We start from the raw sequence: 17,057 nt of genomic DNA, 5'->3' as shown, positions 1-17,057 counted from the left end.
AATATCGTGTTCCAAGAGACACACAGCGCATTCCACCCACGAGTTCTCCATTTCAACGGGGCACCAGGGGATACAATGTAATGCCAATTTGATGCTGAGTTTTTAAATTACTAAACTTACTGTATCGAGCGCCTTGGATGGGGAGCAGAGGCAGCTCCGTGGACAGTAGCGCATTCAACATTCAATGCACGTCCGAGGCCGCGCGCTCACGCTCGCCTAACGCCTCTCCTTCCTTCATAGAGAGCATTCGCCCTAATCTGCCCGCAGACGTCATCCTTGCGCGACACACCCACAGATGGCAGGCAACACAGTACTGTGTCGCGACACAGAGTTTGAAAAGCTCTGCTTTAAAGAGTGCAACTTCAGAGAATGAAAATAAAAGCACCTTTTGTGACGGGCGCACTTGCTTACCAGAATCAGGTGGCTGGCCTAGTTCTCCCCACTCTTTCTGTCTGTTACCCCCACCCCCCACCCCCTCATTGTCTCACCTGTGCTCTCTTTCCCTGCTCTTCCCTTCAATGTCCTTTCCTAAACCTCTCATACTGTTCTCTTTTCCCCCTTCTCTTCTTTTCAACCACCTTTCTTGCACTTCCATCCACTCTCCTTCCTCACATTGTCCTAATTTTTCTCTTTGACTTTTTCTCTCCTCTCCGTCCAATTTCCTTCTTCCGGTGGAGTCCTTTGCCACTCGATTTTCCTGTTTTCTGAATTCAACTTCTTACTTTCACTTCTCTCTTTTGACCCACATTCTCTCCTCCTTCCTCAGTCTTGTTTCTTTGACTTCTTTTCTTTCTTTCCCTCTTTCTTTGTTCTGTCCTCTCTCCCTTTTCCTGGATTCCTACCTCTTCCTTACTCTACAGCAACAGTGAAGAGGGTTCCTCTCTATAATCTATGGTGGGCCCAGTATGGCGGCTCATGCCCCCCAGCGAACAAACCACAGAGACACATACACAAAAATGCACAGCCAGCTGCATTTCACAGAAATGGCTGCTAAGCCCACGACCAAAACATGGTGTCTGCATTTTTTCAAAGTAGCTATATGTTTGTGTTTCCTTGACAGTCCTGTGATATCCATAGTTCATTAAGAGCCATGCCACTGCACAGGGGGAACCAGAGCTGGTGAGGCCGGGGCTAGAGTTGAAAGAAGCCTGGCCCGAGCTCCCACGAGCGGGCATGCCAATAGCCGCAGGTGGGGCCCATACTTGGGCACCTGAGGTGCTGCCTCCCAACCACACCGCAGCTGCTGACTGCGAGGGCACTGGAGAGGGTGGCTCCCAGGGCCGCCTCCGCACAGAAGGGAAAAACACGTTTGTGGTGTCGCAAATATCACCACAACAATACTGTGCCCCACAGACCCCACAGTGGCACTATGCACAGGCCCCTGGAACCCTGGCCGCCTAGGGGGTTGCGGTGGTAACGTCCCTGCCGACACACCCTCTGCCCACAACTGGCATCCTCATAGTGCCCTGGCACTGTCCTCCACCGCTTTGGCAGGGTCGCTAATGGCTACTGGTCCTTCCCCAGCCCCTCCGACACCATCCTCAGGGCCCAATTAATGCAGGTCTCTCCTAAGCTGCTGGTCAAGGATGGGTACAAATCCCACAGCCCTGAGCTGACCGAGCAAGGACTAGCATCGACAGAACTTCTCAACTGGATGTGCTGTGAACTCAGAGGGATTTTGAATGGCTGGAGTGTAGCACATGCGGAGACCCCCCCTCCCACCCCCCCCCCCACCACACCCTGTGTCTCAGCCACACCGCGGCTGCCAGAGCAGTGAGGTTGCAGAGTCTGGGACTCACGTGTGGCGACAGGAGGCATCACGGTGCTCAAAGACAGGCGCCTTCAAAATCCCCCTACATTGTGAGAATCTGTGATCCGAAGCTTAAAAATCCGTTCATCGCGTGCATTTACCCACTGAGCAAAGACACTGGGTTTGAAACTGAAGTGCTGGTAACAAACAGATGCCGCACCCCTCCCACATCCCAACCTTTCATATTGTCTGAGAAACACCCGTGAGCAGGTTACAGATCCACGCAGCAGGTGCATTTACCCACTAAGCGGCCAGATTGGTCTTGAAGACTTCACGCACCTCTGCAGCGGTCATCTTGATCCTTCTAAGGTGTTTTACAGAGACTAAGCATGTGCTCTGAAGGCTACGCTCGCATCTCCACAGCCGGCGCATTAAACGCTTAAACCTATTTTTAGAAAGACATTGGTCTCTCTCAGTTTTGTTATGTTAGCAAGAATGTCTATAGCGCACGTACACCGAGAGGTTTCATGGCGCTTGCTTTGGGCAGTGTCAAGGCAGAGACGAATTACGCATGAGCCTGCTCAAACAGCCACGTCTTGAGCATTTTTCTGAACCCCAAGAGGTTGTTGCAGGATCGGATTACTAGTGGCAGGGAGTTCCAGAATTTAGGGGCCAGATAAGAGAACCTACACCCTCCCTGGCGTTTGAGCTTGAAGGCAGGGGTAGATAGCAACTGGAGGTGTATGAGAGCGGTGTGAGTGAGCAGGTGGCTGATCTTCCTGATTTTGCGCAGCTGTAAGAAGCAGGTGGAGACCACTGCCCCTACTTGGCCTCTGAGTGAGAGATCAGCATTTATGGTGACTCCTAAGGTTTTTACGGAGGGGGACGGGGTGGGAGAAGGTCCCAGTTCAGTCGGCCAGTAGTGTGGGCCCAAGAAGATCTGGCCTTTCCCGGCAGGACTAGCTCGGTCTTGCACGGATTAAGTTTGAGATGGTTCAGGTCCATACAACGCTGGAGGTGGAGCATGGTGGCTTGAAATTCCTCGACTGAGTCAGGGGAATTATCAATAGTAAAAACAAGCTGAAGATCGTCAGCGTAATTGAATGTGCTTACCTTCCTGTTCCTTAGAGAGTGAATCAAGGGCAGAAGGTAAAGATTAAACAGGTGGGGAGACAGCGACGATCCTTGTGGGACCCCACACGTGGTAGCGATCTTGGGGGCAGTAAAAAGGAGAAGGCGAACTGCCTGGGAGCGGCCCTCGAGGAAAGACTTGATCCAGTTGAAGGCTGAGCCCTGTATGCCGGCCTGTCTGACACGGTCCAACAGGATTTCATGGTCGACCGTGTCAAAAGTGGCCGACAGATCCAGGAGCACCAAGACCTGAGGGATGCCCTTGTCCGCATTTGCTCGTAAGGCGTCCAAAACTGTGAGAATTACTGTCTCAGTGGAGTGGGCGAGCCGGAAGCCTGCTTGGTGAGGATCTAGGGGTTCAATGAAGTTGGGTAAACTCCTAGCGACATGGGCCTCTAAGATCTTGGCCAAGAAGGGGAGCAGGGAGATGGGGCCATAGTTCGATGGATTCAGGGGATCGGCCCCTGGTTTCTTTAGGAGAGGGACCATTATCGTATTCTGTTTTCAGTATATTTCTTTCTTGTGCCTCTCTATCTGGCCTATCGGCATCTCCTAATTAAATTAACATGTCCCATCTTGATTTTATCACATTACTATGTTCTATTTTATACTATATTTGTCGCAGTGACTCTGGCAGCCGGCGTGGCAAGGTTCCAGCTTAACCAAAACTCACTCAGATCTCACAAGTGTGATTGGCACAACCAAGAACATGGGAAGAGGTATGCCTCTGGGCCGTGCACAGCTACTCAGGCAACGCGTGTTTGGTGAAACCGTTAACGCAACAAAATATGACCCTCAGACATATAGCCTACCTTAGAAATACAGCTTCCGGGGTATAGGGCGGCCGGAAGGAGTGTTGAAAGCATCACATGACCCCACCCTTTGGCACTCACACCAGCAATGGAATGTTCCACATCACTGACGTGTCCCACAATGCAATGCTCTTCCGAAATACCTATTAATAATGATAGACAGAGAACGGCTCCGTTTACACACATTTGATAAAGAACTGAGGCCAAACTCTGACACTTCAGTGATATCACTGTGCACTGAAAACTCACATAGGGCCAATATAGGCAACTCACCCCAACATGAAGAACAGAGCATGCACATCAATAAGTAAACACACATGACATGTTTGTTGGGAAACATTTTGCTGCAGGTTTTATTTCATGCCAGAAATATGCCAACGTCGTGGGTTAACTTGCAGGCGATCCAAGGGCAGGCAGCGGTGACTGACCTAAGCTGCCCTGCCGGCCTGATGAGCCAAACTGCACCATGGCCAGCCCAATCGGTGCTACCATTTTGTGGAGGTTATCCCCCTTAAATACAGTGGACCACCAGTCCATCCCTTTACTCACCCCTTTTTAGGGGCAGAGTGTGTCTAGGCAAGCCCCTGGTTGCTCAGGCTTACAACCGCCAGAAGGACAAGCGGGGCACCGTCGCTTTCCTCCAGGGTCCTGCCGTAAAGACTCCTGGGGTTGTTTGGCTTCTGCACCCCTATTGTGCTCCTGAAGAGGGTACCCCTATTTACCATTCAGCCTCCGAATCGCTCCGTAACTCCGCCAAGCCCTGGATGTGACCACCGTCACATCCGCCCCCCCCCCCCCCCCCCCCCCCACCACCACCATGGCAGGCTCCATAAGGTCCTGCAACCTGCAGATACATTCCAGCTGGACCAATTCCCTATCAACCCCTGGCAGGTGTGCCCCGCCCCTATCGGGGTACCCGGTTGAGTTTGCGCTAATGAAGCCATGCTTAAATTTCCAAGCCCTTATTTGATTTTACATTTGGGTTGCACCAAGCCCTCCTACTTGGTGGGCTTGTACTTGGCCTAATTTACCCTTCTATAGGAAAGTTCTATGGCCTTCCCCGAAGTTGGGAACTACTACTCACCTCTTTAACCAGTTCCAAAATATGTCCCGCTGTGCTACAGGGCCTTCTGATGAGGGGTTGACTGGGCTCTGTAGTTACTCCTCACTGTTCAGGCCCGACTTCAGGATTCACTGGTAAGCATAGCAGTGTCTGCCTTCAAGGCCACAAGTAGGTTTGTTTAAACAAGTTAATGTTCTGGCCAACACCATACCCCCATCTTTATCCACTGACCTCCCTATGTGCAGGAGGACAGCACTGGCCAGGAACATAAAGCAGCTCTCTTCATAACCATAGATCTGTGTGATACAATCCATTGCGCACTGTGTGCAAATTCAGGCATTTTCATTGGGGGTTGGTTAAGCCCTTGATTGCCCCCATTACTTGGATGTTCCCATTTAACTGGGTTCAGGCTGATTATCACGTGCCACGCCAGCAAGTGAACATGTAGGCATGGATCAAATTTAAGCAGTGTCATGTCCTTACGAGGACGCCTGGTGAGCCTCCTCACCTAAGCCAAGACAAAGGTGGATCTCACCACAGGGGGGGAAAGCCTGAGGTCCCCAATGGAACTACCAATATTCCACTACATTTCATGACCTTATTACCTACAACAACCATCAGTCTGACTGCGATCACAGGTGCTGTGTCGCCATGCTGGTGTCGACCCCCCCCCCCCCCCGGCATATGAGCTCATAAACAGTTTTTGCTAAGAGTGTCACAAAGGTTAGCCAATGCTTTTGGCTTTGAGGCCATGGCGTAAAACATATGAGCAAATATCCCTGCACCTTCTTAAATATGAATGCAAATGTGTTCTGGTGATTGTCAGCATTTGTGCTCCAAACCCATATTTTTCAACACTATTGGAGTAACAGCACCTCTTTTGGAATGTCAAACTAACGCAACCCACCTGGCTGACTGGCGGCTTTAGCATATGGGGCCCATAACCTGACGTTTGCAGCGGCATACCAGTGTCAAACAGATGCCAGTGCTTTTGGTAGTGGGAGGCTGGAGTCAATCATACGCACACATTTGCCTGCACCTTCTTAACTAACAATGCTAATTTTGTTCTGGAATTGTCGGCACATGTGCTCCAAACCCATATTTCTCAACACTATTGACCCCACAGCACACTTTTGCAATGACAAACTAGCGCAACCCACGTGGCTGAAGGGCTGCCAGGGTTTAAGCTGAATTGCAGGAACCCTTAACCCACTTATCTTTACAGTAGTCTGCTTCACTTCAGGTCATCATTGCCTGCAAGCCCCTCACCGTCTGACTGATCTTTAGATGCTGAGTCACCCTGCTGCTGCCCCCACCCTGGCATGAGTAGCCCCTTGCCAAACTTCTGCTAATGTATACCAGGATGCTGACAAGTGGATGGGGAGAACGGGAGGACAGTCTGAACAGAATCCAACCCCAGTCTAACTGCGGATTTTAAATGGATGTTGCCGTATTGGTGAACCCACCCTGGTGTGGATTACCCAGATTACAAGTATTGCTGGGATGCAGGAGAGGAAATGTAGATAGCTTTAATACACTTTGTCAGCCAGAGTCCTCCAACAAGTGCTCCCCACACCTTGAGGACTCTGTCCTGTTTAAGGGCAGCTACCCCTACACCACCGGGCTGGACCAGTCATGGGGCAGGCAGTCTCTTAATAAGTGAAGCCTCCTATGGTACCCACTGGTTATGCTAAGGCACATTCCTGTAAAATGGGCGCTGGGTTTGCACCTCACCCGAATTATTGATACAACTATATTGAACCAATGTTGTGTCATAGTCCAGAAGCATTGGAGAGTTGCCTTTTGTGCCTCACCAAGTCAGTCAGCCCCTTGTTCAGTTTAACCGGATAAAATCTCGCAGTGACTACATACTTTCTAGGATGAAAGGTTGACAGAACCCAACGGGGTTTGATCCTATGACCATGAGTTTGAAACCATCACCACACCCAGCAGGTGAATCGGTACAGGTTTTCTTTACCATGACCCTTCCTCTGCCCTTTGAGATCCTCATATAACCTGCAAGTGGCCCTGTGGCCAGCACCCGGCGGGACCTGGCAGTCCTATTTAACCCTCATATCCTTGCAGCGTAGCAGCACCCACTGCTGCTGAGGTCTTGGTGCACGAGCATCCAGTACTCGCCCCGGTTCAATTCAGTAATTATTTAAATTAATTTAAACAGTGTATGTAGGAACTGGGGCCACCAGTCCCCCTGGGGGTAGCTTGGCGCGAGCAGGTAGGCACCCAAGGCTTACTTGTAAAGTGACCATACAGCACACACATCCACTGAGACAGGAAACGCACGCAATGACCGACACCACACCAGTAAACTGCTTTATCTAGATCAAAGTCAGGTTCTCATCAAAACATTTCATTAGAGGACTAAATACGGCATGAGCATTAGGGCTAAACATAGCAGTGTATCAGAGCACGAACCATGGCATTGACATTGGAGCGCTACACATAGCAACTAATCAAAGCACTAGGCAGGGCAATTAATTAAAGCGCTAAACATGGCAATTGATTAAAGCGCTAGACATGGCAATTAATCAAAGCGCTAACCATGGCATGCAATCAAAGCGCTAGACAGGGCATGTAATCAAAAGCGCTAAACATAGCAAGCAGTCAAAGCGCTAAACATGGCATGTAATCAAAGCGCTAAACATAGCAAGCAGTCAAAGCGCTAAACATGGCATGTAATCAAAGCGCTAAAGATAGCAAGCAGTTAAAGCGCTAAACATGGCATTCAACTAGAGCATTAAGCATAGCATTTTTCCAGGGCATCCACTTGGCATTTCATTAGATCAGTAAGTAGGGCACTTCATCAAAGCATTCAGCAGGGCATTTGATTAAAGCTATGCAACAGTTCAGCAGGGATAATCAGCCTCTCCAACCGGAGTAGCTTTAGCGGACTCCTTATGCCCCAAAATGTCCGGCTTATTACGCAACCACCTAGCCCTGTACAGGGCGAGAGTTGAGGGGGCCGGGGGCCAGCTTATTCCCCCTTCCGGGGCAGTGGGGGCCCACCGGGCTCATCGAGAGACTTTCCCGGGGGAGGGGCGACTCCAGGTCCTCTTTCCGGCCGTCCACCCTCCTCCCCAGGGGTTACCTTAAACCTGGGCCTCTTGTGGGTCCCTCGCAGCAGTCTTCGGCAGGGCGGGGGCTCGCTCTTCTCAGAGCCCCTCCCGCCAGCCGCGTGTACCTCCCGGCAGTGTCCGGGTCGAAGAGGGGGGCCTGGCCAAACTCTGAGGGGCTGCAGTGGAGCGCGGTATTGCGGGGCCTCCGGCGAGCCTCCGGGCCGGCCGGTGCGCCCCGCGTTGACTGGGGGCCGGTCCTGGGCCCTCCAAGGGCTCCTGAGACCCGGGGACCGGCGATGAAGGGCTGAAGGGGAGGCACGCCCACAGGCGCTCTCCACAGCGCGGCCTGCGGGGGCACGGCCTCCTCGACCAATCCGCGGACGGTGAGGGCGGCGCTCGGCAGTCTGCCCCCGTCACGTGCTCTGAGAGGACGGCTTCCAGGCCCAGTGAGGCCTTTACTGAATTCCAGCAAGGAGAGGGCCGTCGCGGGACGACAGACGCTGGGCCCACACCGGAGGGGGGGGCGCCCCGGTCGCGATGGCGGGGCCCCACACCCCCCCCCCCCCCCCCGGGCGTCCTGAAGGTGGCGGCAGCGCCGGGCTGCGGTGGCGAGTCGGCTACAGCGCCTCAGGTGAGCAGGGCAGGCCATACACAACGGAGGCAGCGCCGTGCAGGGGGCAAGCTCACTACAGGCAGGACAGTTCAGTGAAGGGGGCCCAGATGGTGTCAAGGGAGCGCAGTGGTGACACAGCGCTGGTTCCTGGTTGATCCCCCATCAGTTCAGGGCGAAGTTACATGGTCTTATTTGGCGCTTGCTGGTTCCTTAGGAGTTAGTTTCTTGAGGGGGGGGAGGGGGGGGAGGGGGAGGTAGTTTGAGTTGGTGACTGAAGAGAGTCTTTAGTCAGGCTTTGCAGGTCGTCACTGGGTTCCCCTCCCGCCGAGCCAGATCAGTGGGCTAGTTCAGTGTCCCTCGCGCAACTTAGAAGGCAGCACCTAAGCCCTGTCACTCCCAGTGGTATAGGTCCGTGACTAGGCCCTACCGCCTAAGTCTCCTGCGTAGGTTCCCCCAGGTCAGCGTCGCCCCAACTGACTGAAAAGTTTCCCTCCTTTCCTTAAGTATCCCCAGGTCAGGTGACCACTCTCTAAGGCGGCAAAAGCAGACCCCGCCCTTATTCTAGAAGGTTCCAGGAGCTTCCCTAGTCTAGCTATGAGTAAAAAGGCGGGCTGGTGTGGCAACAATGTTGTAGGGTCCCAGCCAGCTCCTGGCAAGTAGGGTGCTACTAAAAAGACCACTCCGCAGTAGCAGGGGCCTGTGGCAGCCATGTTGGGGGAAGAGAGCACCTGCACCTTAGCACTGATTAGCAATGGGAAGGCGCTCGGAGACCTAAGGCCAACGAAAAAGAGGGTGGAAAAAATGAGGCAAGGGCAAAAACTCAGGGAAAGACCACCCTAGGGCTGACAGGTCTAACAGTGTATATGAATGAAACGATGCACAGGTAATTGAACATTTCACAGGTACTGTAATGTGACACATTTTGGACTCGTCCATAAAATTAAGTTGGACGCCTTAGATCAATTTGAGTGATCAGTGTAAGTGAATCAAACAGAACCAAGTATGGACGATAAGTGACCCCAATTGAACTCAGACGCTTAGTGCGGGAGGGTTGTCCAAATGTGGCTTGGATGTGGTGGAATTATCCCCCAACCCCCATGTGTAGCAAATTACTGTACAGCGCTGTTCACACTACCCCGGCTGTATAAATATTAGCAATGCGAGTGGTCTAATGACATCTGTTGGACAGGCCACACGAAGGGCTTGCTCCCTCCCCGCATGACAGGGCCCAGGCCCCGGCCCGCCAGGCGTGACCCACGAGAATCACCCGCACCCCGTCTCCCGACGGAACTCCTGCCCTCGGACCTCCATGTATCACGGGCCCAAGCCACCACCGGCTCCCACGGCCGGGTCAAGCCGCCATCTTGGGCCCTGCGCCACGAGGCCGCGTGGCCTCCACCCGACCCTAACCCTGGGCCTGGCCGGCCCCGACATCCCGGCACCACCATCCACCCAGGAGGTGAGCGGACCACTTGGCAGGTCAATGGGAGAACGAAGCGCCAAGGACTCTCCCCCGCCAGGTGCCGATCGCCTCCAGTTCCCCCAGGCACCGGCTCCACCCCCCGCTGGGTGTCTGGACACCTTCATCCCGGACCCTCCGACCTCCAAGTGCGAGGGTCCGGACATCAAAGGGCGCCTGCCCTATAACTGGAGCATCTCCGGAGCAGGAAGGCAGTTGTATCCTGGAGTCGAGAGACACCGAGAGAACTCAGCCTTGACGGACTACTGGCGCTGCCGTAGCCCTATCTTGTGAACTATCGTCCTGCCTGCTGGCGCTGCCGCGGCCTTCTGCAACATCCATCCTCGTCGGGACCTGCTGGCGCTGCCGCGGCCCGTTGTAACGACCATCTTCACCGGGACCTGCTGGCGCTGCCGCGGACCGTACATCGACCATCTTCACTGGGACCTGCTGGCGCTGCCGCGGACCGTGTATCGACCATCTTCACCGGGACCTGCTGGCGCTGCCGCGGCCCGTACCAACTAGACCACCAAGCTCGAGGATTGTGAGCTACCCACCATACCATCTCAACTACCAGACTGGTAACCAGACTGTCCCGCTACCCCCTTTTCCCATCTTGAGAGACTTGAATCGAGGGGACCCCTGAGTCCAGACCTCCTTGTACCTTTTCATCGTACCTTAAGAAGTGCTTATAAAGAACGCTAACTCATCTCCTTGTGTGGTATCTGTCTGTGGGGGGGAAGATATTTGTCTGTACGATCGCTGGAGACGGCTCTCCCCGGAGACCTCTCCCCTTGTCCTCGGCCGACCCTCCCGGTCCGTCTAACATTGGTGGCCAGCGGCGCGATCCGAATCAACGCGTAATCGTACAGAGAGTAGCTCACCCCACGACAAAACCACGATGTCAGCCAAAGATAGCGGTTCCACTGAAAAGTTCCAAATGGATAAGTTGGAAGAATATAGCCACCGCGAACTTAAACAATTCTGCATGGAACTAGGCATTGCTACCACCGGCCTGAGTACCAAAGATGATTTGAAGCGCGCCCTTGAGTCGTGGGCAGAAACTGGGATCGCCGGATCATCCGACCAAAACAGTGTCGCACCAGAGGGGAACGCCACGACTCCCGAGGAGCGGGGAACGGGCCTCTCGCAGGAGGAGATCCAGGAAAGAGAAAGGACCAGATTACACGAGTTGGAAATGGCACGACTCAAGATGGACGGAGAACTAAAGTTAGCCGAGCAGAAACTAAATCTAGAGCATCTGCGGCTCCGAGAGGAACGAGAAGAAAAACAGAGACAGAGAGAGCTTGAGGAAAAAAGAATAACACTCGAACACGAGCGCAAACTGGCGGAAATAGAACTTCGGAAACAGAATAAAGAACCGGGGGTGCCTGAGCGACCGCACACCCCAGGGGCAACCGAGAAAAAAGTCCACATCCCCAAGGATGTTGTCCGAGAGTATGTCCGAGAAGACGACATACAGCAGTGGTTCAAAGCCTACGAGATCGCCATGACCTCCCACCGGATCGACCGGAGTGATTGGGGAGCCGGACTATGGGGGAGGTTCGTCAACGAAGGTCGCGATGCCCTGTTGCAGCTCCCAGATCACCAAATGTCGTCCTACGACCACATGAAGGCTGCCCTCCTCACCCGCTACGGCCTCACACCCGAGATGTACCGCCAGAGGTTCAGAGATTGCACCCGGATCCCGGGTACAACTTGGGTGGAGTACGTAAACTATTTCAGCCGAGCCTTCGAGGGTTGGATCAAGGGGAGCCATGTAACGACCTACGAACAACTCTTTAACCTTATGGTATGGGAACACCTGTCGAACAACTGTTTCGTCGAGCTCAGGCAGCACCTCCTCGACAGTAAATTGACTGACCCCCGGCAGCTCGCCGCTGAAGCTGACCGATGGGAAAGCACCCGAGTGGGCCGGAGAGGACCACACGAGCAGAACCGAAGCAACCAAGGCCAGCACCGTCCTCGGGGAGGAGGAGGAGGCCAGGGGCGAGGGAGAGACACCCTCCCGGCAACACCCGTGGCCAGCACCCCGCCCCCGGCCGGCCGGGGAAACCCCCCGATGCGTCCAGGGTTCCGAGCCAATGTCACGTGCCACCGATGCCAGCGAGTCGGCCATTACGCCAATGACCCGAGCTGCCCGCAGAACCAAACGCCCAAGCCCCGCCAGGTAGCTGCCGCCGCCCTGGGGGAAGAACGACTATCAGAGGAACAGGAAGAGTATGAGCCGGCCCAGCAAGAGTGGGAACCGGCCGCCATGGTTCTAGCGTGCCTAGGGAGAAAAGACATAGTCCCGCGGGCTCCCCTACCCGCCAACACCAGGAAATACGGTCAGTGGGTGACCATTAATGGGCATCGGGCCGAGGCCTTACGTGACACAGGCGCCAGTGTGACGGCCGTCCGCTGTCACCTGGTGAAACCCGAGCAGATCCTGCCGAACATTCTCTGCCCCGTCCGCTCAGCCGACAATTCCGAAAGTCTGTGTCAAATGGCCTGCGTCCCCTTCGAATGGGGAGGGGTCTCCGGCCTGTTGAAAGTGACGGTCCGGGATGATGCCCCCGTGGACTGCCTCCTGGGGAATGACCTTGAGAGTTCCCCGTGGGCCACCGTCGAGAGAAGAGAGCACCTGGGGATGCTGGGCCTCCCGGACTGGGCCTGCGTAACCACCCGGTCCATGGCCGCCCGTGCCGTCCCCCGACCAGAAGAACCGGAATGGCCAGCACCTCCGCCCCCGGTCGCCCCAGTAGAAGACAACGACGAGGCCAACCCCCCGGAACCAACGACCGAAGGGGACGCGCAACCCCAGGACCTCCCCGGCCTGGCTCAGTGGCGTCAAGAAGGGGAGCCCACCCAAGAACAGTTCCGCCAGGAGCAAAAGACCTGCCCCTCCCTCGAGGGACTCCGCCAACAAGCCAGCGCCCAGAGCGCAGGGGACTCCACCGGAACTCACTGGGTCTACTGGGAGAACGACCTGCTATACAGCGAACAGAGAATCGCAGAGCTAGGGGCCGGTCGAGTACTGGTGGTACCTCTCCGCTTCAGAGACTTCCTGCTCAACCTGGCCCACGATGTCCCCCTGGCTGGACACCTGGGCCAAGACAAAACTTACAGTCGCCTAGTGACCCACTTTTTCTGGCCGAAGATGCGGAACGACGTCCTGAACCACTGCCGGTCCTGTCCCACGTGCCAGGCCAGCGGGAAGAGTGGCCGTAAGCTGAAAGCCCCTCTACAACCCTTCCCAGTGGTCACCACCCCGTTCGAGAGGGTAGGAATAGACATTGTGGGGCCCCTGGACCCCCGCACGGCACAAGGACATAGGTTCATCCTGGTACTGGTGGATCACGCCACCCGCTACCCCGAGGCGGTGCCTCTACGAACTGTAACAGCTCCGGTGGTTGGCCGGGCCCTAATGGGGATCTTCTCCCGGGTGGGCTTCCCCCGAGAAGTCGTCAGCGACCGAGGCACGAACTTCATCTCCAAATACATGAAGTCCCTCTGGCAACAGTGCGGGGTCACCTACCGATTCACGACCCCCTATCACCCCCAAGGGAACGGACTAGTGGAGCGATTCAACCGCACTCTCAAGGGGATGATTGGGGGATTGGAAGAGCCCCTCCGTCGCCAGTGGGATGTACTACTCCCGTGCCTCCTCTTCGCCTACCGAGAAGTTCCCCAGAAGTCCCTCGGTTTTAGCCCTTTCGAACTCCTGTACGGGCACCCTGTGCGAGGGCCCCTCAGCCTAGTCAAAGAAGGTTGGGAGATGGCCCCCCTAAAGACCCCTCCAGACGTCTTCAAGTACCTCCTGGCCATACGCAATCAGACCCGGCGCTTCAGGGAGATGGCCAAGGCGAACCTCGAGGCCAGCCAGGAAGACATGAAGAGATGGTATGATCACAATGCCTCCTCCGTCGAGTTCGAACCTGGTCAACGAGTGTGGGTGATGTCCCCCACCGAACCATGTGCCTTGCAAGATAAGTGGACGGGGCCCTTCAAGGTGGTCGAGCGCAAAAGCCCCGTCACTTACCTCATCGACATGGGGACCCCCCGGAACCCCCTTCGGGTCCTCCACACCAACAGACTCAAACCACACTTTGTGCGCTCAGAACTCAGCCTCCTGATGGCTACGGACAGTGGGGCAGAGGAGGACTCCGAACCCCTCCCGGATCTCCTGAAGACTCAGGAGAACGACGGTTCCGTGGACGGGGTCCGGCTCTCCGATGCCCTCACCCCAGAGCAACGCCAGGGCTGCCGGGACCTCCTGCTGCGGTTCGCTTCACTGTTCTCCCTCACTCCCGGGGTCACCCCTTGGTGCCTGCACGACGTGGACACCGGGGACAGTCCCCCTATCCGACACCGGGCCTACCGCGTACCAGATCGGGTACGGGCCTGCATACAAGAGGAAGTGGCCAAAATGCTCACGATCGGGGTCATCGAGCCCTCGGACAGTCCCTGGGCCAGCCCGGTTGTATTGGTCCCCAAAGCCGCTGCCCCCGGCACCACACCTGAACTGAGATTCTGCGTCGACTACCGGGGCTTGAACGCTGTCACCCGAACCGACGCTCATCCTATCCCCCGAGCGGATGAATTGATCGACCGGCTGGGGGCCGCCCGCTACCTCAGTATCTTCGACCTAACAGCGGGCTACTGGCAGATCGGTCTCACACCCCGGGCTCAAGAACGGTCCGCCTTCTCTACCCCCGATGGCCACTACCACTTCAAGGTCATGCCCTTCGGCATGAAGAACGCCCCCGCTACATTTCAACGTCTTGTGAACCAGGTCTTGGCGGGGCTTGAAGAGTTCAGCGCTGCCTACCTGGACGATATCGCTGTATACAGCCGCCACTGGTCCGACCACCTCCTCCACCTCCAGGAGGTCCTACAGGCCCTCCAGCGGGCCGGCCTCACGATTAAGGCCGGCAAATGCCAAATTGGTCAAGGGTCCGTGACCTACCTGGGGCACCAGGTGGGAAGCGGGCTGGTGGCCCCACTGCAACTTAAAATTGCTGCCATCCAGTCCTGGCAGCCCCCCGTCACCCAGACCGAAGTCCGAGCCTTCTTGGGGCTCACCGGCTACTACCGGCGGTTCGTGAGGGACTACGGCAGCATTGTGGGGCCCCTCACAGGTCTCACGTCCAAGAACCAACCGAAGCGGATTAACTGGACCCCCGATTGTCAAGCGGCCTTCGAAAAGCTGAAGGCCGCCCTGTGCACCGCCCCTGTGCTCCAGGCCCCCGATTACAGTCAGGAATTCGTGGTACAGACAGACGCCTCCGACCACGGCATCGGAGCGGTTCTTTCCCAAGTGAACCCCGAGGGTCATGACCAGCCGGTGGCCTTCATCAGCCGACGTCTCCTGGCCCGAGAACAGCGCTGGAGCACAATCGAGAGGGAGGCCTTCGCAGTGGTGTGGGCCCTCAAAAAGCTCCGGCCCTATCTCTTCGGTAACCACTTCCGGGTACAAACCGACCATAGACCCCTGCAGTGGCTGATGCAGATGCGGGGGGAGAACCCAAAACTATTGCGCTGGTCCATCTCCCTGCAGGGAATGGACTTCACCGTGGAGCACCGACCGGGCCAAGACCACGCCAACGCAGATGGCCTGTCACGCTTCTTCCGCCTCGACGAGGAGAGTCCCCAAGAAGATGGGTGACTCTCCCCGCCTTCAGCTGGGGGGGACGCATGTTGGACAGGCCACACGAAGGGCTTGCTCCCTCCCCGCATGACAGGGCCCAAGCCCCGGCCCGCCAGGCGTGACCCACGAGAATCACCCGCACCCCGTCTCCCGACGGAACTCCTGCCCTCGGACCTCCATGTATCACGGGCCCAAGCCACCACCGGCTCCCTCAGCCGGGTCAAGCCGCCATCTTGGGCCCTGCGCCACGAGGCCGCGTGGCCTCCACCCGACCCTAACCCTGGGCCTGGCCGGCCCCGACATCCCGGCACCACCATCCACCCAGGAGGTGAGCGGACCACTTGGCAGGTCAATGGGAGAACGAAGCGCCAAGGACTCTCCCCCGCCAGGTGCCGATCGCCTCCAGTTCCCCCAGGCACCGGCTCCACCCCCCGCTGGGTGTCTGGACACCTTCATCCCGGACCCTCCGACCTCCAAGTGCGAGGGTCCGGACATCAAAGGGCACCTGCCCTATAACTGGAGCAGCTCCGGAGCAGGAAGGCAGTTGTATCCTGGAGTCGAGAGACACCGAGAGAACTCAGCCTTGACGGACTACTGGCGCTGCCGTAGCCCTATCTTGTGAACTATCGTCCTGCCTGCTGGCGCTGCCGCGGCCTTCTGCAACATCCATCCTCGTCGGGACCTGCTGGCGCTGCCGCGGCCCGTTGTAACGACCATCTTCACCGGGACCTGCTGGCGCTGCCGCGGACCGTACATCGACCATCTTCACTGGGACCTGCTGGCGCTGCCGCGGACCGTGTATCGACCATCTTCACCGGGACCTGCTGGCGCTGCCGCGGCCCGTACCAACTAGACCACCAAGCTCGAGGATTGTGAGCTACCCACCATACCATCTCAACTACCAGACTGGTAACCAGACTGTCCCGCTACCCCCTTTTCCCATCTTGAGAGACTTGAATCGAGGGGACCCCTGAGTCCAGACCTCCTTGTACCTTTTCATCGTACCTTAAGAAGTGCTTATAAAGAACGCAAACTCATCTCCTTGTGTGGTATCTGTCTGTGGGGGGGAAGTTATTTGTCTGTACGATCGCTGGAGACGGCTCTCCCCGGAGACCTCTCCCCTTGTCCTCGGCCGACCCTCCCGGTCCGTCTAACAACATCAATGTCAGAATCTAAGATTCACAGTTTATGTTCGAACACCGCCCCCTTATAGAGGGTCCTGCCAGGACCCCTCTGTCTCACTGAGTGAACCTAGCTACTTCGCACTTAACACACTTGCATGTCATTAAGAGACACCTAGCAACAACTTGGCACGCTGCTGCTAAGGGAGGGTACAATCTGTTGCACCCGGCTCTATGGGGCCATCTGGTAGCGTTTGGCTGGCCAGGACCTTTTATATAGCTATTTTTGCAATTGCTTCTGAATAATAATATTAATTTTGTGAACTTCAAAGGTAACTTTAAAGCCCCCTTTTTTATTTAAAAACCCATGGCTTCACACCC

The sequence above is a fragment of the Triturus cristatus genome, chromosome 12 (assembly GCF_964204655.1).
Source record: "Triturus cristatus chromosome 12, aTriCri1.1, whole genome shotgun sequence".
NCBI classification, from domain to species: Eukaryota; Metazoa; Chordata; class Amphibia; order Caudata; family Salamandridae; genus Triturus; species Triturus cristatus.
This window is presented reverse-complemented; position numbering follows the sequence as displayed.